We start from the raw sequence: 23978 nt of genomic DNA, 5'->3' as shown, positions 1-23978 counted from the left end.
CTCAGAGATTCTGGGGAGTGCAAAGTGCTTGCCAAAGTACCTTGTGTATAGGGTTCAACAAATCTTTGGATGAAGGTTTCTACAGGCCTACCAGTGTTATATATGTAATTCAGGAAAACACACTAAAAAAGAGTACACATATTAAGTCAAAAAAGAATAACGAATCAATTTGTTTCACATGTCGTAGGGAAAAGGAGTTGCCATGGCCAGGGTGCTCGCCTGACCGCGAACTCCCTGCCCACGGCGCAAACGCCGTGCTGTCTCCTGAGAGCCAGCCTGCATTGTGACCTCAGCCCCGTTTACTGCGCATGCGCAGCTCGGGGAATTGTTGACAAGAGGGTCCCTATCGTCTGAGTTGCTGAGTAGGGACCTCGCCCGAGTGCTCTCTGCCGCTTGTGGATCTCAGAGCAGCTCCGTGCAGCTGCAGCGGATGTAATCTCAGCACTCGATCGACCTGCTGCCACCAAAGTAAAACTGGGTTGGAACAGCGGAGCCTCGCTGTTTTCCAGTCTCACCAAATCCAGTAGGAAATACGCTGGGACTCCTGTGCTACAACGTCTTCTCAAGTTCATAGTAGGTGTGATGGTAGCAGAGTTGTAAAATTTGAATTGTCCTGAGGTTTTGACTTCTCATGCTGATTAAAAACACCGCCACTGCCATGTTCTCTGAAAGTACTCGTAAGAGAGGTAAGCGCTAGCATCTAAGTCCGGGTCACGGACACAGTTGAATGAATTCGGGGAGGAGGTATTTATCCACTTTTAATGAAGGATATGTCTACCTGAGAAAAAGTCAGACTGAGTGATATTATTTCCATAAAGAGTACTGGTTTTCATACGTTTTAAAAATGTTAACATAAATTCTCGGTATGGAATGCATTCTGGAATTTTCATAGAGCAGACATTAGGTGGATTTTAAATGTCGGTTGTTTTTCCCATCTCATTTACTCACCACGAATAACTCATTATTATATACATAAATATTCACATACATAAGGAAACAACAAAGCTAAAGAGTCAGTTTATGGTCTCTGGATTTCACATTCATTTTCATAGACATGCTTCCTGAAAATGAGCCACGCTCTAAAGACATCAGGTGAGGTCTGGGAATCCCGGAAAAAACGAATGTATGAACTGTCTAGTTTTTCTAGTTATTTTTGATATCGTTATGGTCTCATCAAGTGTCTTTAAATGTATCCGGACTATCCAGACCGATTTAGCTTACATGTGGAAAAGATAAATTCAACTGTAACCTGATCTTTAGAGCAGATACCGAACAAGCGGAGGGAAGCATGCTCTAGCGGGACTCAGAGGAATGGAATTTGATGGCTTGTCTGACTTCCGAGGAGTAAGTAGAAATTGTTCCGGTCAAATTTTAGGTCCAAATAGGATATCTACACATGAAAAGGTGAACATTCTACATAAAACAAGGATGCGATGATTCATGGGAGAACACTTGGGATATCTTGTTCCCCCCTAACCGTACAAGGTAGTACTCTGTGAGTGGGTATGAGAAATAATTTCATGAATTCAGCCTTCCACTGGGCCTCACTTTTACACTCTTGAAAGCTACATGAGTAACTGCTTTCAATGTAAACGGACTAGAATTAGGGTGGCTGAAGGGATAAAGAGGTGAGACCCACCTTTATGTTGCCTATGGGAGGCTCATTTTTGACCTAAGGACACACATAAACTGAAAGTGAAGGGATGGAAAAAGATACTTTATGCAAGTTAAAGAGAGCAAAGGGCAGGACCCGCAATACTTATATTAGATAAACTGGACAGGAAACGAAGTGATGGGAACATCAAGGACACTATGGCGATATGAAGGAATCAGTCTGAGGAGATGGCAATAACAACTGGGTAAGTGACTGGGCACGCAACACAGGAGGACTTAAATGGGTAAAGAAAAATTTATGCAGAAGTATGTCCGTATTTGGCACTTACTTACAGAACTAAAGGGACCAGTAGATAGCAGGAAAATAATACTATGAGATTTTTAACACTCATTCCATCAATGGTTAGATCACCCAGAGGGAAAATAAATAAGGAAACTGTGGCATTCTATGACACAGTAGTCCAGAGAGACTTAAAAGATTTATAACAGAACATGACAGCCGAAAGCAGCAGGATACACATTCTTCTCAGGAACACTTGGAATGTTCTTCAGTAGAGATCACAAATTAGGACAGGAAAATGTCTCAATAAATTTAAGAAGACTGGAATTGTATTAAGCATCTTTTCCGAACAAAAGTGTATGAAACTAGGAATGAATGACATAAAGAAAACCACAGAAAACACAAACAGGAGAAGCTAAACCTCATAATTGTAAATAATCAGTGATTCAATGAGGAAACCAAAGGAGAAAACAAACAATGTATGGAAGCAAATAAGACAGGAACCCAATGGATCAAAGTATGTAAAATGGACCTAGAGTGATTCTAGGAGTTACGTACATAGCAATGGAGGCCTCCACCCAGAAAGAAAGACAATCCCGAACGAACAATATCCTTTCACTATGAAAGGAACTAGGAAAAGAAGTACAAACCGGTCTAGGTTCCCATTCTTGAGTCACCATAGCACGGGGAAGAAGAGCAGAGTCTGTTCAGTCAGACTGTCTCGGTGTGTTCCCATCATCTCCCTGAATTTGGGCAAAGGCAGCTGTGAGGATGTCAGTTTCTCTGTCTGTGTGATGATGGGGATACTAAAGAAGCTAGCTCAGAGATTCTGGGGAGTGCAAAGTGCTTGCCAAAGTACCTTGTGTATAGGGTTCAACAAATCTTTGGATGAAGGTTTCTACAGGCCTACCAGTGTTATATATGTAATTCAGGAAAACACACTAAAAAAGAGTACACATATTAAGTCAAAAAAGAATAACGAATCAATTTGTTTCACATGTCGTAGGGAAAAGGAGTTGCCATGGCCAGGGTGCTCGCCTGACCGCGAACTCCCTGCCCACGGCGCAAACGCCGTGCTGTCTCCTGAGAGCCAGCCTGCATTGTGACCTCAGCCCCGTTTACTGCGCATGCGCAGCTCGGGGAATTGTTGACAAGAGGGTCCCTATCGTCTGAGTTGCTGAGTAGGGACCTCGCCCGAGTGCTCTCTGCCGCTTGTGGATCTCAGAGCAGCTCCGTGCAGCTGCAGCGGATGTAATCTCAGCACTCGATCGACCTGCTGCCACCAAAGTAAAACTGGGTTGGAACAGCGGAGCCTCGCTGTTTTCCAGTCTCACCAAATCCAGTAGGAAATACGCTGGGACTCCTGTGCTACAACGTCTTCTCAAGTTCATAGTAGGTGTGATGGTAGCAGAGTTGTAAAATTTGAATTGTCCTGAGGTTTTGACTTCTCATGCTGATTAAAAACACCGCCACTGCCATGTTCTCTGAAAGTACTCGTAAGAGAGGTAAGCGCTAGCATCTAAGTCCGGGTCACGGACACAGTTGAATGAATTCGGGGAGGAGGTATTTATCCACTTTTAATGAAGGATATGTCTACCTGAGAAAAAGTCAGACTGAGTGATATTATTTCCATAAAGAGTACTGGTTTTCATACGTTTTAAAAATGTTAACATAAATTCTCGGTATGGAATGCATTCTGGAATTTTCATAGAGCAGACATTAGGTGGATTTTAAATGTCGGTTGTTTTTCCCATCTCATTTACTCACCACGAATAACTCATTATTATATACATAAATATTCACATACATAAGGAAACAACAAAGCTAAAGAGTCAGTTTATGGTCTCTGGATTTCACATTCATTTTCATAGACATGCTTCCTGAAAATGAGCCACGCTCTAAAGACATCAGGTGAGGTCTGGGAATCCCGGAAAAAACGAATGTATGAACTGTCTAGTTTTTCTAGTTATTTTTGATATCGTTATGGTCTCATCAAGTGTCTTTAAATGTATCCGGACTATCCAGACCGATTTAGCTTACATGTGGAAAAGATAAATTCAACTGTAACCTGATCTTTAGAGCAGATACCGAACAAGCGGAGGGAAGCATGCTCTAGCGGGACTCAGAGGAATGGAATTTGATGGCTTGTCTGACTTCCGAGGAGTAAGTAGAAATTGTTCCGGTCAAATTTTAGGTCCAAATAGGATATCTACACATGAAAAGGTGAACATTCTACATAAAACAAGGATGCGATGATTCATGGGAGAACACTTGGGATATCTTGTTCCCCCCTAACCGTACAAGGTAGTACTCTGTGAGTGGGTATGAGAAATAATTTCATGAATTCAGCCTTCCACTGGGCCTCACTTTTACACTCTTGAAAGCTACATGAGTAACTGCTTTCAATGTAAACGGACTAGAATTAGGGTGGCTGAAGGGATAAAGAGGTGAGACCCACCTTTATGTTGCCTATGGGAGGCTCATTTTTGACCTAAGGACACACATAAACTGAAAGTGAAGGGATGGAAAAAGATACTTTATGCAAGTTAAAGAGAGCAAAGGGCAGGACCCGCAATACTTATATTAGATAAACTGGACAGGAAACGAAGTGATGGGAACATCAAGGACACTATGGCGATATGAAGGAATCAGTCTGAGGAGATGGCAATAACAACTGGGTAAGTGACTGGGCACGCAACACAGGAGGACTTAAATGGGTAAAGAAAAATTTATGCAGAAGTATGTCCGTATTTGGCACTTACTTACAGAACTAAAGGGAGCAGTAGATAGCAGGAAAATAATACTATGAGATTTTTAACACTCATTCCATCAATGGTTAGATCACCCAGAGGGAAAATAAATAAGGAAACTGTGGCATTCTATGACACAGTAGTCCAGAGAGACTTAAAAGATTTATAACAGAACATGACAGCCGAAAGCAGCAGGATACACATTCTTCTCAGGAACACTTGGAATGTTCTTCAGTAGAGATCACAAATTAGGACAGGAAAATGTCTCAATAAATTTAAGAAGACTGGAATTGTATTAAGCATCTTTTCCGAACAAAAGTGTATGAAACTAGGAATGAATGACATAAAGAAAACCACAGAAAACACAAACAGGAGAAGCTAAACCTCATAATTGTAAATAATCAGTGATTCAATGAGGAAACCAAAGGAGAAAACAAACAATGTATGGAAGCAAATAAGACAGGAACCCAATGGATCAAAGTATGTAAAATGGACCTAGAGTGATTCTAGGAGTTACGTACATAGCAATGGAGGCCTCCACCCAGAAAGAAAGACAATCCCGAACGAACAATATCCTTTCACTATGAAAGGAACTAGGAAAAGAAGTACAAACCGGTCTAGGTTCCCATTCTTGAGTCACCATAGCACGGGGAAGAAGAGCAGAGTCTGTTCAGTCAGACTGTCTCGGTGTGTTCCCATCATCTCCCTGAATTTGGGCAAAGGCAGCTGTGAGGATGTCAGTTTCTCTGTCTGTGTGATGATGGGGATACTAAAGAAGCTAGCTCAGAGATTCTGGGGAGTGCAAAGTGCTTGCCAAAGTACCTTGTGTATAGGGTTCAACAAATCTTTGGATGAAGGTTTCTACAGGCCTACCAGTGTTATATATGTAATTCAGGAAAACACACTAAAAAAGAGTACACATATTAAGTCAAAAAAGAATAACGAATCAATTTGTTTCACATGTCGTAGGGAAAAGGAGTTGCCATGGCCAGGGTGCTCGCCTGACCGCGAACTCCCTGCCCACGGCGCAAACGCCGTGCTGTCTCCTGAGAGCCAGCCTGCATTGTGACCTCAGCCCCGTTTACTGCGCATGCGCAGCTCGGGGAATTGTTGACAAGAGGGTCCCTATCGTCTGAGTTGCTGAGTAGGGACCTCGCCCGAGTGCTCTCTGCCGCTTGTGGATCTCAGAGCAGCTCCGTGCAGCTGCAGCGGATGTAATCTCAGCACTCGATCGACCTGCTGCCACCAAAGTAAAACTGGGTTGGAACAGCGGAGCCTCGCTGTTTTCCAGTCTCACCAAATCCAGTAGGAAATACGCTGGGACTCCTGTGCTACAACGTCTTCTCAAGTTCATAGTAGGTGTGATGGTAGCAGAGTTGTAAAATTTGAATTGTCCTGAGGTTTTGACTTCTCATGCTGATTAAAAACACCGCCACTGCCATGTTCTCTGAAAGTACTCGTAAGAGAGGTAAGCGCTAGCATCTAAGTCCGGGTCACGGACACAGTTGAATGAATTCGGGGAGGAGGTATTTATCCACTTTTAATGAAGGATATGTCTACCTGAGAAAAAGTCAGACTGAGTGATATTATTTCCATAAAGAGTACTGGTTTTCATACGTTTTAAAAATGTTAACATAAATTCTCGGTATGGAATGCATTCTGGAATTTTCATAGAGCAGACATTAGGTGGATTTTAAATGTCGGTTGTTTTTCCCATCTCATTTACTCACCACGAATAACTCATTATTATATACATAAATATTCACATACATAAGGAAACAACAAAGCTAAAGAGTCAGTTTATGGTCTCTGGATTTCACATTCATTTTCATAGACATGCTTCCTGAAAATGAGCCACGCTCTAAAGACATCAGGTGAGGTCTGGGAATCCCGGAAAACACGAATGTCTGAACTGTCTAGTTTTTCTAGTTATTTTTGATATCGTTATGGTCTCATCAAGTGTCTTTAAATGTATCCGGACTATCCAGACCGATTTAGCTTACATGTGGAAAAGATAAATTCAACTGTAACCTGATCTTTAGAGCAGATACCGAACAAGCGGAGGGAAGCATGCTCTAGCGGGACTCAGAGGAATGGAATTTGATGGCTTGTCTGACTTCCGAGGAGTAAGTAGAAATTGTTCCGGTCAAATTTTAGGTCCAAATAGGATATCTACACATGAAAAGGTGAACATTCTACATAAAACAAGGATGCGATGATTCATGGGAGAACACTTGGGATATCTTGTTCCCCCCTAACCGTACAAGGTAGTACTCTGTGAGTGGGTATGAGAAATAATTTCATGAATTCAGCCTTCCACTGGGCCTCACTTTTACACTCTTGAAAGCTACATGAGTAACTGCTTTCAATGTAAACGGACTAGAATTAGGGTGGCTGAAGGGATAAAGAGGTGAGACCCACCTTTATGTTGCCTATGGGAGGCTCATTTTTGACCTAAGGACACACATAAACTGAAAGTGAAGGGATGGAAAAAGATACTTTATGCAAGTTAAAGAGAGCAAAGGGCAGGACCCGCAATACTTATATTAGATAAACTGGACAGGAAACGAAGTGATGGGAACATCAAGGACACTATGGCGATATGAAGGAATCAGTCTGAGGAGATGGCAATAACAACTGGGTAAGTGACTGGGCACGCAACACAGGAGGACTTAAATGGGTAAAGAAAAATTTATGCAGAAGTATGTCCGTATTTGGCACTTACTTACAGAACTAAAGGGACCAGTAGATAGCAGGAAAATAATACTATGAGATTTTTAACACTCATTCCATCAATGGTTAGATCACCCAGAGGGAAAATAAATAAGGAAACTGTGGCATTCTATGACACAGTAGTCCAGAGAGACTTAAAAGATTTATAACAGAACATGACAGCCGAAAGCAGCAGGATACACATTCTTCTCAGGAACACTTGGAATGTTCTTCAGTAGAGATCACAAATTAGGACAGGAAAATGTCTCAATAAATTTAAGAAGACTGGAATTGTATTAAGCATCTTTTCCGAACAAAAGTGTATGAAACTAGGAATGAATGACATAAAGAAAACCACAGAAAACACAAACAGGAGAAGCTAAACCTCATAATTGTAAATAATCAGTGATTCAATGAGGAAACCAAAGGAGAAAACAAACAATGTATGGAAGCAAATAAGACAGGAACCCAATGGATCAAAGTATGTAAAATGGACCTAGAGTGATTCTAGGAGTTACGTACATAGCAATGGAGGCCTCCACCCAGAAAGAAAGACAATCCCGAACGAACAATATCCTTTCACTATGAAAGGAACTAGGAAAAGAAGTACAAACCGGTCTAGGTTCCCATTCTTGAGTCACCATAGCACGGGGAAGAAGAGCAGAGTCTGTTCAGTCAGACTGTCTCGGTGTGTTCCCATCATCTCCCTGAATTTGGGCAAAGGCAGCTGTGAGGATGTCAGTTTCTCTGTCTGTGTGATGATGGGGATACTAAAGAAGCTAGCTCAGAGATTCTGGGGAGTGCAAAGTGCTTGCCAAAGTACCTTGTGTATAGGGTTCAACAAATCTTTGGATGAAGGTTTCTACAGGCCTACCAGTGTTATATATGTAATTCAGGAAAACACACTAAAAAAGAGTACACATATTAAGTCAAAAAAGAATAACGAATCAATTTGTTTCACATGTCGTAGGGAAAAGGAGTTGCCATGGCCAGGGTGCTCGCCTGACCGCGAACTCCCTGCCCACGGCGCAAACGCCGTGCTGTCTCCTGAGAGCCAGCCTGCATTGTGACCTCAGCCCCGTTTACTGCGCATGCGCAGCTCGGGGAATTGTTGACAAGAGGGTCCCTATCGTCTGAGTTGCTGAGTAGGGACCTCGCCCGAGTGCTCTCTGCCGCTTGTGGATCTCAGAGCAGCTCCGTGCAGCTGCAGCGGATGTAATCTCAGCACTCGATCGACCTGCTGCCACCAAAGTAAAACTGGGTTGGAACAGCGGAGCCTCGCTGTTTTCCAGTCTCACCAAATCCAGTAGGAAATACGCTGGGACTCCTGTGCTACAACGTCTTCTCAAGTTCATAGTAGGTGTGATGGTAGCAGAGTTGTAAAATTTGAATTGTCCTGAGGTTTTGACTTCTCATGCTGATTAAAAACACCGCCACTGCCATGTTCTCTGAAAGTACTCGTAAGAGAGGTAAGCGCTAGCATCTAAGTCCGGGTCACGGACACAGTTGAATGAATTCGGGGAGGAGGTATTTATCCACTTTTAATGAAGGATATGTCTACCTGAGAAAAAGTCAGACTGAGTGATATTATTTCCATAAAGAGTACTGGTTTTCATACGTTTTAAAAATGTTAACATAAATTCTCGGTATGGAATGCATTCTGGAATTTTCATAGAGCAGACATTAGGTGGATTTTAAATGTCGGTTGTTTTTCCCATCTCATTTACTCACCACGAATAACTCATTATTATATACATAAATATTCACATACATAAGGAAACAACAAAGCTAAAGAGTCAGTTTATGGTCTCTGGATTTCACATTCATTTTCATAGACATGCTTCCTGAAAATGAGCCACGCTCTAAAGACATCAGGTGAGGTCTGGGAATCCCGGAAAACACGAATGTCTGAACTGTCTAGTTTTTCTAGTTATTTTTGATATCGTTATGGTCTCATCAAGTGTCTTTAAATGTATCCGGACTATCCAGACCGATTTAGCTTACATGTGGAAAAGATAAATTCAACTGTAACCTGATCTTTAGAGCAGATACCGAACAAGCGGAGGGAAGCATGCTCTAGCGGGACTCAGAGGAATGGAATTTGATGGCTTGTCTGACTTCCGAGGAGTAAGTAGAAATTGTTCCGGTCAAATTTTAGGTCCAAATAGGATATCTACACATGAAAAGGTGAACATTCTACATAAAACAAGGATGCGATGATTCATGGGAGAACACTTGGGATATCTTGTTCCCCCCTAACCGTACAAGGTAGTACTCTGTGAGTGGGTATGAGAAATAATTTCATGAATTCAGCCTTCCACTGGGCCTCACTTTTACACTCTTGAAAGCTACATGAGTAACTGCTTTCAATGTAAACGGACTAGAATTAGGGTGGCTGAAGGGATAAAGAGGTGAGACCCACCTTTATGTTGCCTATGGGAGGCTCATTTTTGACCTAAGGACACACATAAATTGAAAGTGAAGGGATGGAAAAAGATACTTTATGCAAGTTAAAGAGAGCAAAGGGCAGGACCCGCAATACTTATATTAGATAAACTGGACAGGAAACGAAGTGATGGGAACATCAAGGACACTATGGCGATATGAAGGAATCAGTCTGAGGAGATGGCAATAACAACTGGGTAAGTGACTGGGCACGCAACACAGGAGGACTTAAATGGGTAAAGAAAAATTTATGCAGAAGTATGTCCGTATTTGGCACTTACTTACAGAACTAAAGGGACCAGTAGATAGCAGGAAAATAATACTATGAGATTTTTAACACTCATTCCATCAATGGTTAGATCACCCAGAGGGAAAATAAATAAGGAAACTGTGGCATTCTATGACACAGTAGTCCAGAGAGACTTAAAAGATTTATAACAGAACATGACAGCCGAAAGCAGCAGGATACACATTCTTCTCAGGAACACTTGGAATGTTCTTCAGTAGAGATCACAAATTAGGACAGGAAAATGTCTCAATAAATTTAAGAAGACTGGAATTGTATTAAGCATCTTTTCCGAACAAAAGTGTATGAAACTAGGAATGAATGACATAAAGAAAACCACAGAAAACACAAACAGGAGAAGCTAAACCTCATAATTGTAAATAATCAGTGATTCAATGAGGAAACCAAAGGAGAAAACAAACAATGTATGGAAGCAAATAAGACAGGAACCCAATGGATCAAAGTATGTAAAATGGACCTAGAGTGATTCTAGGAGTTACGTACATAGCAATGGAGGCCTCCACCCAGAAAGAAAGACAATCCCGAACGAACAATATCCTTTCACTATGAAAGGAACTAGGAAAAGAAGTACAAACCGGTCTAGGTTCCCATTCTTGAGTCACCATAGCACGGGGAAGAAGAGCAGAGTCTGTTCAGTCAGACTGTCTCGGTGTGTTCCCATCATCTCCCTGAATTTGGGCAAAGGCAGCTGTGAGGATGTCAGTTTCTCTGTCTGTGTGATGATGGGGATACTAAAGAAGCTAGCTCAGAGATTCTGGGGAGTGCAAAGTGCTTGCCAAAGTACCTTGTGTATAGGGTTCAACAAATCTTTGGATGAAGGTTTCTACAGGCCTACCAGTGTTATATATGTAATTCAGGAAAACACACTAAAAAAGAGTACACATATTAAGTCAAAAAAGAATAACGAATCAATTTGTTTCACATGTCGTAGGGAAAAGGAGTTGCCATGGCCAGGGTGCTCGCCTGACCGCGAACTCCCTGCCCACGGCGCAAACGCCGTGCTGTCTCCTGAGAGCCAGCCTGCATTGTGACCTCAGCCCCGTTTACTGCGCATGCGCAGCTCGGGGAATTGTTGACAAGAGGGTCCCTATCGTCTGAGTTGCTGAGTAGGGACCTCGCCCGAGTGCTCTCTGCCGCTTGTGGATCTCAGAGCAGCTCCGTGCAGCTGCAGCGGATGTAATCTCAGCACTCGATCGACCTGCTGCCACCAAAGTAAAACTGGGTTGGAACAGCGGAGCCTCGCTGTTTTCCAGTCTCACCAAATCCAGTAGGAAATACGCTGGGACTCCTGTGCTACAACGTCTTCTCAAGTTCATAGTAGGTGTGATGGTAGCAGAGTTGTAAAATTTGAATTGTCCTGAGGTTTTGACTTCTCATGCTGATTAAAAACACCGCCACTGCCATGTTCTCTGAAAGTACTCGTAAGAGAGGTAAGCGCTAGCATCTAAGTCCGGGTCACGGACACTGTTGAATGAATTCGGGGAGGAGGTATTTATCCACTTTTAATGAAGGATATGTCTACCTGAGAAAAAGTCAGACTGAGTGATATTATTTCCATAAAGAGTACTGGTTTTCATACGTTTTAAAAATGTTAACATAAATTCTCGGTATGGAATGCATTCTGGAATTTTCATAGAGCAGACATTAGGTGGATTTTAAATGTCGGTTGTTTTTCCCATCTCATTTACTCACCACGAATAACTCATTATTATATACATAAATATTCACATACATAAGGAAACAACAAAGCTAAAGAGTCAGTTTATGGTCTCTGGATTTCACATTCATTTTCATAGACATGCTTCCTGAAAATGAGCCACGCTCTAAAGACATCAGGTGAGGTCTGGGAATCCCGGAAAACACGAATGTCTGAACTGTCTAGTTTTTCTAGTTATTTTTGATATCGTTATGGTCTCATCAAGTGTCTTTAAATGTATCCGGACTATCCAGACCGATTTAGCTTACATGTGGAAAAGATAAATTCAACTGTAACCTGATCTTTAGAGCAGATACCGAACAAGCGGAGGGAAGCATGCTCTAGCGGGACTCAGAGGAATGGAATTTGATGGCTTGTCTGACTTCCGAGGAGTAAGTAGAAATTGTTCCGGTCAAATTTTAGGTCCAAATAGGATATCTACACATGAAAAGGTGAACATTCTACATAAAACAAGGATGCGATGATTCATGGGAGAACACTTGGGATATCTTGTTCCCCCCTAACCGTACAAGGTAGTACTCTGTGAGTGGGTATGAGAAATAATTTCATGAATTCAGCCTTCCACTGGGCCTCACTTTTACACTCTTGAAAGCTACATGAGTAACTGCTTTCAATGTAAACGGACTAGAATTAGGGTGGCTGAAGGGATAAAGAGGTGAGACCCACCTTTATGTTGCCTATGGGAGGCTCATTTTTGACCTAAGGACACACATAAACTGAAAGTGAAGGGATGGAAAAAGATACTTTATGCAAGTTAAAGAGAGCAAAGGGCAGGACCCGCAATACTTATATTAGATAAACTGGACAGGAAACGAAGTGTTGGGAACATCAAGGACACTATGGCGATATGAAGGAATCAGTCTGAGGAGATGGCAATAACAACTGGGTAAGTGACTGTGCACGCAACACAGGAGGACTTAAATGGGTAAAGAAAAATTTATGCAGAAGTATGTCCGTATTTGGCACTTACTTACAGAACTAAAGGGACCAGTAGATAGCAGGAAAATAATACTATGAGATTTTTAACACTCATTCCATCAATGGTTAGATCACCCAGAGGGAAAATAAATAAGGAAACTGTGGCATTCTATGACACAGTAGTCCAGAGAGACTTAAAAGATTTATAACAGAACATGACAGCCGAAAGCAGCAGGATACACATTCTTCTCAGGAACACTTGGAATGTTCTTCAGTAGAGATCACAAATTAGGACAGGAAAATGTCTCAATAAATTTAAGAAGACTGGAATTGTATTAAGCATCTTTTCCGAACAAAAGTGTATGAAACTAGGAATGAATGACATAAAGAAAACCACAGAAAACACAAACAGGAGAAGCTAAACCTCATAATTGTAAATAATCAGTGATTCAATGAGGAAACCAAAGGAGAAAACAAACAATGTATGGAAGCAAATAAGACAGGAACCCAATGGATCAAAGTATGTAAAATGGACCTAGAGTGATTCTAGGAGTTACGTACATAGCAATGGAGGCCTCCACCCAGAAAGAAAGACAATCCCGAACGAACAATATCCTTTCACTATGAAAGGAACTAGGAAAAGAAGTACAAACCGGTCTAGGTTCCCATTCTTGAGTCACCATAGCACGGGGAAGAAGAGCAGAGTCTGTTCAGTCAGACTGTCTCGGTGTGTTCCCATCATCTCCCTGAATTTGGGCAAAGGCAGCTGTGAGGATGTCAGTTTCTCTGTCTGTGTGATGATGGGGATACTAAAGAAGCTAGCTCAGAGATTCTGGGGAGTGCAAAGTGCTTGCCAAAGTACCTTGTGTATAGGGTTCAACAAATCTTTGGATGAAGGTTTCTACAGGCCTACCAGTGTTATATATGTAATTCAGGAAAACACACTAAAAAATAGTACACATATTAAGTCAAAAAAGAATAACGAATCAATTTGTTTCACATGTCGTAGGGAAAAGGAGTTGCCAAGGCCAGGGTGCTCGCCTGACCGCGAACTCCCTGCCCACGGCGCAAACGCCGTGCTGTCTCCTGAGAGCCAGCCTGCATTGTGACCTCAGCCCCGTTTACTGCGCATGCGCAGCTCGGGGAATTGTTGACAAGAGGGTCCCTATCGTCTGAGTTGCTGAGTAGGGACCTCGCCCGAGTGCTCTCTGCCGCTTGTGGATCTCAGAGCAGCTCCGTGCAGCTGCAGCGGATGTAATCTCAGCACTCGATCGACCTGCTGCCACCAAAGTAAAACTGGGTTGGAACAGCGGAGCCTCGCTGTTTTCCAGTCTCACCAAATCCAGTAGGAAATACGCTGGGACTCCTGTGCTACAACGTCTTCTCAAGTTCATAGTAGGTGTGATGGTAGCAGAGTTGTAAAATTTGAATTGTCCTGAGGTTTTGACTTCTCATGCTGATTAAAAACACCGCCACTGCCATGTTCTCTGAAAGTACTCGTAAGAGAGGTAAGCGCTTGCATCTAAGTCCGGGTCACGGACACAGTTGAATGAATTCCGGGGAGGAGGTATTTATCCACTTTTAATGAAGGATATGTCTACCTGAGAAAAAGTCAGACTGAGTGATATTATTTCCATAAAGAGTACTGGTTTTCATACGTTTTAAAAATGTTAACATAAATTCTCGGTATGGAATGCATTCTGGAATTTTCATAGAGCAGACATTAGGTGGATTTTAAATGTCGGTTGTTTTTCCCATCTCATTTACTCACCACGAATAACTCATTATTATATACATAAATATTCACATACATAAGGAAACAACAAAGCTAAAGAGTCAGTTTATGGTCTCTGGATTTCACATTCATTTTCATAGACATGCTTCCTGAAAATGAGCCACGCTCTAAAGACATCAGGTGAGGTCTGGGAATCCCGGAAAACACGAATGTCTGAACTGTCTAGTTTTTCTAGTTATTTTTGATATCGTTATGGTCTCATCAAGTGTCTTTAAATGTATCCGGACTATCCAGACCGATTTAGCTTACATGTGGAAAAGATAAATTCAACTGTAACCTGATCTTTAGAGCAGATACCGAACAAGCGGAGGGAAGCATGCTCTAGCGGGACTCAGAGGAATGGAATTTGATGGCTTGTCTGACTTCCGAGGAGTAAGTAGAAATTGTTCCGGTCAAATTTTAGGTCCAAATAGGATATCTACACATGAAAAGGTGAACATTCTACATAAAACAAGGATGCGATGATTCATGGGAGAACACTTGGGATATCTTGTTCCCCCCTAACCGTACAAGGTAGTACTCTGTGAGTGGGTATGAGAAATAATTTCATGAATTCAGCCTTCCACTGGGCCTCACTTTTACACTCTTGAAAGCTACATGAGTAACTGCTTTCAATGTAAACGGACTAGAATTAGGGTGGCTGAAGGGATAAAGAGGTGAGACCCACCTTTATGTTGCCTATGGGAGGCTCATTTTTGACCTAAGGACACACATAAACTGAAAGTGAAGGGATGGAAAAAGATACTTTATGCAAGTTAAAGAGAGCAAAGGGCAGGACCCGCAATACTTATATTAGATAAACTGGACAGGAAACGAAGTGATGGGAACATCAAGGACACTATGGCGATATGAAGGAATCAGTCTGAGGAGATGGCAATAACAACTGGGTAAGTGACTGGGCACGCAACACAGGAGGACTTAAATGGGTAAAGAAAAATTTATGCAGAAGTATGTCCGTATTTGGCACTTACTTACAGAACTAAAGGGACCAGTAGATAGCAGGAAAATAATACTATGAGATTTTTAACACTCATTCCATCAATGGTTAGATCACCCAGAGGGAAAATAAATAAGGAAACTGTGGCATTCTATGACACAGTAGTCCAGAGAGACTTAAAAGATTTATAACAGAACATGACAGCCGAAAGCAGCAGGATACACATTCTTCTCAGGAACACTTGGAATGTTCTTCAGTAGAGATCACAAATTAGGACAGGAAAATGTCTCAATAAATTTAAGAAGACTGGAATTGTATTAAGCATCTTTTCCGAACAAAAGTGTATGAAACTAGGAATGAATGACATAAAGAAAACCACAGAAAACACAAACAGGAGAAGCTAAACCTCATAATTGTAAATAATCAGTGATTCAATGAGGAAACCAAAGGAGAAAACAAACAATGTATGGAAGCAAATAAGACAGGAACCCAATGGATCAAAGTATGTAAAATGGACCTAGAGTGATTCTAGGAGTTACGTACATAGCAATGGAGGCCTCCACCCAGAAAGAAAGACAATCCCGAACGAACAATATCCTTTCACTATGAAAGGAACTAGGAAAAGAAGTACAAACCGGTCTAGGTTCCCATTCTTGAGTCACCATAGCACGGGGAAGAAGAGCAGAGTCTGTTCAGTCAGACTGTCTCGGTGTGTTCCCATCATCTCCCTGAATTTGGGCAAAGGCAGCTGTGAGGATGTCAGTTTCTCTGTCTGTGTGATGATGGGGATACTAAAGAAGCTAGCTCAGAGATTCTGGGGAGTGCAAAGTGCTTGCCAAAGTACCTTGTGTATAGGGTTCAACAAATCTTTGGATGAAGGTTTCTACAGGCCTACCAGTGTTATATATGTAATTCAGGAAAACACACTAAAAAAGAGTACACATATTAAGTCAAAAAAGAATAACGAATCAATTTGTTTCACATGTCGTAGGGAAAAGGAGTTGCCATGGCCAGGGTGCTCGCCTGACCGCGAACTCCCTGCCCACGGCGCAAACGCCGTGCTGTCTCCTGAGAGCCAGCCTGCATTGTGACCTCAGCCCCGTTTACTGCGCATGCGCAGCTCGGGGAATTGTTGACAAGAGGGTCCCTATCGTCTGAGTTGCTGAGTAGGGACCTCGCCCGAGTGCTCTCTGCCGCTTGTGGATCTCAGAGCAGCTCCGTGCAGCTGCAGCGGATGTAATCTCAGCACTCGATCGACCTGCTGCCACCAAAGTAAAACTGGGTTGGAACAGCGGAGCCTCGCTGTTTTCCAGTCTCACCAAATCCAGTAGGAAATACGCTGGGACTCCTGTGCTACAACGTCTTCTCAAGTTCATAGTAGGTGTGATGGTAGCAGAGTTGTAAAATTTGAATTGTCCTGAGGTTTTGACTTCTCATGCTGATTAAAAACACCGCCACTGCCATGTTCTCTGAAAGTACTCGTAAGAGAGGTAAGCGCTAGCATCTAAGTCCGGGTCACGGACACAGTTGAATGAATTCGGGGAGGAGGTATTTATCCACTTTTAATGAAGGATATGTCTACCTGAGAAAAAGTCAGACTGAGTGATATTATTTCCATAAAGAGTACTGGTTTTCATACGTTTTAAAAATGTTAACATAAATTCTCGGTATGGAATGCATTCTGGAATTTTCATAGAGCAGACATTAGGTGGATTTTAAATGTCGGTTGTTTTTCCCATCTCATTTACTCACCACGAATAACTCATTATTATATACATAAATATTCACATACATAAGGAAACAACAAAGCTAAAGAGTCAGTTTATGGTCTCTGGATTTCACATTCATTTTCATAGACATGCTTCCTGAAAATGAGCCACGCTCTAAAGACATCAGGTGAGGTCTGGGAATCCCGGAAAACACGAATGTCTGAACTGTCTAGTTTTTCTAGTTATTTTTGATATCGTTATGGTCTCATCAAGTGTCTTTAAATGTATCCGGACTATCCAGACCGATTTAGCTTACATGTGGAAAAGATAAATTCAACTGTAACCTGATCTTTAGAGCAGATACCGAACAAGCGGAGGGAAGCATGCTCTAGCGGGACTCAGAGGAATGGAATTTGATGGCTTGTCTGACTTCCGAGGAGTAAGTAGAAATTGTTCCGGTCAAATTTTAGGTCCAAATAGGATATCTACACATGAAAAGGTGAACATTCTACATAAAACAAGGATGCGATGATTCATGGGAGAACACTTGGGATATCTTGTTCCCCCCTAACCGTACAAGGTAGTACTCTGTGAGTGGGTATGAGAAATAATTTCATGAATTCAGCCTTCCACTGGGCCTCACTTTTACACTCTTGAAAGCTACATGAGTAACTGCTTTCAATGTAAACGGACTAGAATTAGGGTGGCTGAAGGGATAAAGAGGTGAGACCCACCTTTATGTTGCCTATGGGAGGCTCATTTTTGACCTAAGGACACACATAAACTGAAAGTGAAGGGATGGAAAAAGATACTTTATGCAAGTTAAAGAGAGCAAAGGGCAGGACCCGCAATACTTATATTAGATAAACTGGACAGGAAACGAAGTGATGGGAACATCAAGGACACTATGGCGATATGAAGGAATCAGTCTGAGGAGATGGCAATAACAACTGGGTAAGTGACTGGGCACGCAACACAGGAGGACTTAAATGGGTAAAGAAAAATTTATGCAGAAGTATGTCCGTATTTGGCACTTACTTACAGAACTAAAGGGACCAGTAGATAGCAGGAAAATAATACTATGAGATTTTTAACACTCATTCCATCAATGGTTAGATCACCCAGAGGGAAAATAAATAAGGAAACTGTGGCATTCTATGACACAGTAGTCCAGAGAGACTTAAAAGATTTATAACAGAACATGACAGCCGAAAGCAGCAGGATACACATTCTTCTCAGGAACACTTGGAATGTTCTTCAGTAGAGATCACAAATTAGGACAGGAAAATGTCTCAATAAATTTAAGAAGACTGGAATTGTATTAAGCATCTTTTCCGAACAAAAGTGTATGAAACTAGGAATGAATGACATAAAGAAAACCACAGAAAACACAAACAGGAGAAGCTAAACCTCATAATTGTAAATAATCAGTGATTCAATGAGGAAACCAAAGGAGAAAACAAACAATGTATGGAAGCAAATAAGACAGGAACCCAATGGATCAAAGTATGTAAAATGGACCTAGAGTGATTCTAGGAGTTACGTACATAGCAATGGAGGCCTCCACCCAGAAAGAAAGACAATCCCGAACGAACAATATCCTTTCACTATGAAAGGAACTAGGAAAAGAAGTACAAACCGGTCTAGGTTCCCATTCTTGAGTCACCATAGCACGGGGAAGAAGAGCAGAGTCTGTTCAGTCAGACTGTCTCGGTGTGTTCCCATCATCTCCCTGAATTTGGGCAAAGGCAGCTGTGAGGATGTCAGTTTCTCTGTCTGTGTGATGATGGGGATACTAAAGAAGCTAGCTCAGAGATTCTGGGGAGTGCAAAGTGCTTGCCAAAGTACCTTGTGTATAGGGTTCAACAAATCTTTGGATGAAGGTTTCTACAGGCCTACCAGTGTTATATATGTAATTCAGGAAAACACACTAAAAAAGAGTACACATATTAAGTCAAAAAAGAATAACGAATCAATTTGTTTCACATGTCGTAGGGAAAAGGAGTTGCCATGGCCAGGGTGCTCGCCTGACCGCGAACTCCCTGCCCACGGCGCAAACGCCGTGCTGTCTCCTGAGAGCCAGCCTGCATTGTGACCTCAGCCCCGTTTACTGCGCATGCGCAGCTCGGGGAATTGTTGACAAGAGGGTCCCTATCGTCTGAGTTGCTGAGTAGGGACCTCGCCCGAGTGCTCTCTGCCGCTTGTGGATCTCAGAGCAGCTCCGTGCAGCTGCAGCGGATGTAATCTCAGCACTCGATCGACCTGCTGCCACCAAAGTAAAACTGGGTTGGAACAGCGGAGCCTCGCTGTTTTCCAGTCTCACCAAATCCAGTAGGAAATACGCTGGGACTCCTGTGCTACAACGTCTTCTCAAGTTCATAGTAGGTGTGATGGTAGCAGAGTTGTAAAATTTGAATTGTCCTGAGGTTTTGACTTCTCATGCTGATTAAAAACACCGCCACTGCCATGTTCTCTGAAAGTACTCGTAAGAGAGGTAAGCGCTAGCATCTAAGTCCGGGTCACGGACACTGTTGAATGAATTCGGGGAGGAGGTATTTATCCACTTTTAATGAAGGATATGTCTACCTGAGAAAAAGTCAGACTGAGTGATATTATTTCCATAAAGAGTACTGGTTTTCATACGTTTTAAAAATGTTAACATAAATTCTCGGTATGGAATGCATTCTGGAATTTTCATAGAGCAGACATTAGGTGGATTTTAAATGTCAGTTGTTTTTCCCATCTCATTTACTCACCACGAATAACTCATTATTATATACATAAATATTCACATACATAAGGAAACAACAAAGCTAAAGAGTCAGTTTATGGTCTCTGGATTTCACATTCATTTTCATAGACATGCTTCCTGAAAATGAGCCACGCTCTAAAGACATCAGGTGAGGTCTGGGAATCCCGGAAAACACGAATGTCTGAACTGTCTAGTTTTTCTAGTTATTTTTGATATCGTTATGGTCTCATCAAGTGTCTTTAAATGTATCCGGACTATCCAGACCGATTTAGCTTACATGTGGAAAAGATAAATTCAACTGTAACCTGATCTTTAGAGCAGATACCGAACAAGCGGAGGGAAGCATGCTCTAGCGGGACTCAGAGGAATGGAATTTGATGGCTTGTCTGACTTCCGAGGAGTAAGTAGAAATTGTTCCGGTCAAATTTTAGGTCCAAATAGGATATCTACACATGAAAAGGTGAACATTCTACATAAAACAAGGATGCGATGATTCATGGGAGAACACTTGGGATATCTTGTTCCCCCCTAACCGTACAAGGTAGTACTCTGTGAGTGGGTATGAGAAATAATTTCATGAATTCAGCCTTCCACTGGGCCTCACTTTTACACTCTTGAAAGCTACATGAGTAACTGCTTTCAATGTAAACGGACTAGAATTAGGGTGGCTGAAGGGATAAAGAGGTGAGACCCACCTTTATGTTGCCTATGGGAGGCTCATTTTTGACCTAAGGACACACATAAACTGAAAGTGAAGGGATGGAAAAAGATACTTTATGCAAGTTAAAGAGAGCAAAGGGCAGGACCCGCAATACTTATATTAGATAAACTGGACAGGAAACGAAGTGTTGGGAACATCAAGGACACTATGGCGATATGAAGGAATCAGTCTGAGGAGATGGCAATAACAACTGGGTAAGTGACTGTGCACGCAACACAGGAGGACTTAAATGGGTAAAGAAAAATTTATGCAGAAGTATGTCCGTATTTGGCACTTACTTACAGAACTAAAGGGACCAGTAGATAGCAGGAAAATAATACTATGAGATTTTTAACACTCATTCCATCAATGGTTAGATCACCCAGAGGGAAAATAAATAAGGAAACTGTGGCATTCTATGACACAGTAGTCCAGAGAGACTTAAAAGATTTATAACAGAACATGACAGCCGAAAGCAGCAGGATACACATTCTTCTCAGGAACACTTGGAATGTTCTTCAGTAGAGATCACAAATTAGGACAGGAAAATGTCTCAATAAATTTAAGAAGACTGGAATTGTATTAAGCATCTTTTCCGAACAAAAGTGTATGAAACTAGGAATGAATGACATAAAGAAAACCACAGAAAACACAAACAGGAGAAGCTAAACCTCATAATTGTAAATAATCAGTGATTCAATGAGGAAACCAAAGGAGAAAACAAACAATGTATGGAAGCAAATAAGACAGGAACCCAATGGATCAAAGTATGTAAAATGGACCTAGAGTGATTCTAGGAGTTACGTACATAGCAATGGAGGCCTCCACCCAGAAAGAAAGACAATCCCGAACGAACAATATCCTTTCACTATGAAAGGAACTAGGAAAAGAAGTACAAACCGGTCTAGGTTCCCATTCTTGAGTCACCATAGCACGGGGAAGAAGAGCAGAGTCTGTTCAGTCAGACTGTCTCGGTGTGTTCCCATCATCTCCCTGAATTTGGGCAAAGGCAGCTGTGAGGATGTCAGTTTCTCTGTCTGTGTGATGATGGGGATACTAAAGAAGCTAGCTCAGAGATTCTGGGGAGTGCAAAGTGCTTGCCAAAGTACCTTGTGTATAGGGTTCAACAAATCTTTGGATGAAGGTTTCTACAGGCCTACCAGTGTTATATATGTAATTCAGGAAAACACACTAAAAAATAGTACACATATTAAGTCAAAAAAGAATAACGAATCAATTTGTTTCACATGTCGTAGGGAAAAGGAGTTGCCAAGGCCAGGGTGCTCGCCTGACCGCGAACTCCCTGCCCACGGCGCAAACGCCGTGCTGTCTCCTGAGAGCCAGCCTGCATTGTGACCTCAGCCCCGTTTACTGCGCATGCGCAGCTCGGGGAATTGTTGACAAGAGGGTCCCTATCGTCTGAGTTGCTGAGTAGGGACCTCGCCCGAGTGCTCTCTGCCGCTTGTGGATCTCAGAGCAGCTCCGTGCAGCTGCAGCGGATGTAATCTCAGCACTCGATCGACCTGCTGCCACCAAAGTAAAACTGGGTTGGAACAGCGGAGCCTCGCTGTTTTCCAGTCTCACCAAATCCAGTAGGAAATACGCTGGGACTCCTGTGCTACAACGTCTTCTCAAGTTCATAGTAGGTGTGATGGTAGCAGAGTTGTAAAATTTGAATTGTCCTGAGGTTTTGACTTCTCATGCTGATTAAAAACACCGCCACTGCCATGTTCTCTGAAAGTACTCGTAAGAGAGGTAAGCGCTTGCATCTAAGTCCGGGTCACGGACACAGTTGAATGAATTCCGGGGAGGAGGTATTTATCCACTTTTAATGAAGGATATGTCTACCTGAGAAAAAGTCAGACTGAGTGATATTATTTCCATAAAGAGTACTGGTTTTCATACGTTTTAAAAATGTTAACATAAATTCTCGGTATGGAATGCATTCTGGAATTTTCATAGAGCAGACATTAGGTGGATTTTAAATGTCAGTTGTTTTTCCCATCTCATTTACTCACCACGAATAACTCATTATTATATACATAAATATTCACATACATAAGGAAACAACAAAGCTAAAGAGTCAGTTTATGGTCTCTGGATTTCACATTCATTTTCATAGACATGCTTCCTGAAAATGAGCCACGCTCTAAAGACATCAGGTGAGGTCTGGGAATCCCGGAAAACACGAATGTCTGAACTGTCTAGTTTTTCTAGTTATTTTTGATATCGTTATGGTCACATCAAGTGTCTTTAAATGTATCCGGACTATCCAGACCGATTTAGCTTACATGTGGAAAAGATAAATTCAACTGTAACCTGATCTTTAGAGCAGATACCGAACAAGCGGAGGGAAGCATGCTCTAGCGGGACTCAGAGGAATGGAATTTGATGGCTTGTCTGACTTCCGAGGAGTAAGTAGAAATTGTTCCGGTCAAATTTTAGGTCCAAATAGGATATCTACACATGAAAAGGTGAACATTCTACATAAAACAAGGATGCGATGATTCATGGGAGAACACTTGGGATATCTTGTTCCCCCCTAACCGTACAAGGTAGTACTCTGTGAGTGGGTATGAGAAATAATTTCATGAATTCAGCCTTCCACTCGGCCTCACTTTTACACTCTTGAAAGCTACATGAGTAACCGCTTTCAATGTAAACGGACTAGAATTAGGGTGGCTGAAGGGATAAAGAGGTGAGACCCACCTTTATGTTGCCTATGGGAGGCTCATTTTTGACCTAAGGACACACATAAACTGAAAGTGAAGGGATGGAAAAAGATACTTTATGCAAGTTAAAGAGAGCAAAGGGCAGGACCCGCAATACTTATATTAGATAAACTGGACAGGAAACGAAGTGATGGGAACATCAAGGACACTATCGCGATATGAAGGAATCAGTCTGAGGAGATGGCAATAACAACTGGGTAAGTGACTGTGCACGCAACACAGGAGGACTTAAATGGGTAAAGAAAAATTTATGCAGAAGTATGTCCGTATTTGGCACTTACTTACAGAACTAAAGGGAGCAGTAGATAGCAGGAAAATAATACTATGAGATTTTTAACACTCATTCCATCAATGGTTAGATCACCCAGAGGGAAAATAAATAAGGAAACTGTGGCATTCTATGACACAGTAGTCCAGAGAGACTTAAAAGATTTATAACAGAACATGACAGTCGAAAGCAGCAGGATACACATTCTTCTCAGGAACACTTGGAATGTTCTTCAGTAGAGATCACAAATTAGGACAGGAAAATGTCTCAATAAATTTAAGAAGACTGGAATTGTATTAAGCATCTTTTCCGAACAAAAGTGTATGAAACTAGGAATGAATG

The sequence above is a fragment of the Manis pentadactyla genome, chromosome 1 (genome assembly GCF_030020395.1).
Source record: "Manis pentadactyla isolate mManPen7 chromosome 1, mManPen7.hap1, whole genome shotgun sequence".
NCBI classification, from domain to species: domain Eukaryota; kingdom Metazoa; phylum Chordata; class Mammalia; order Pholidota; family Manidae; genus Manis; species Manis pentadactyla.
This window is presented reverse-complemented; position numbering follows the sequence as displayed.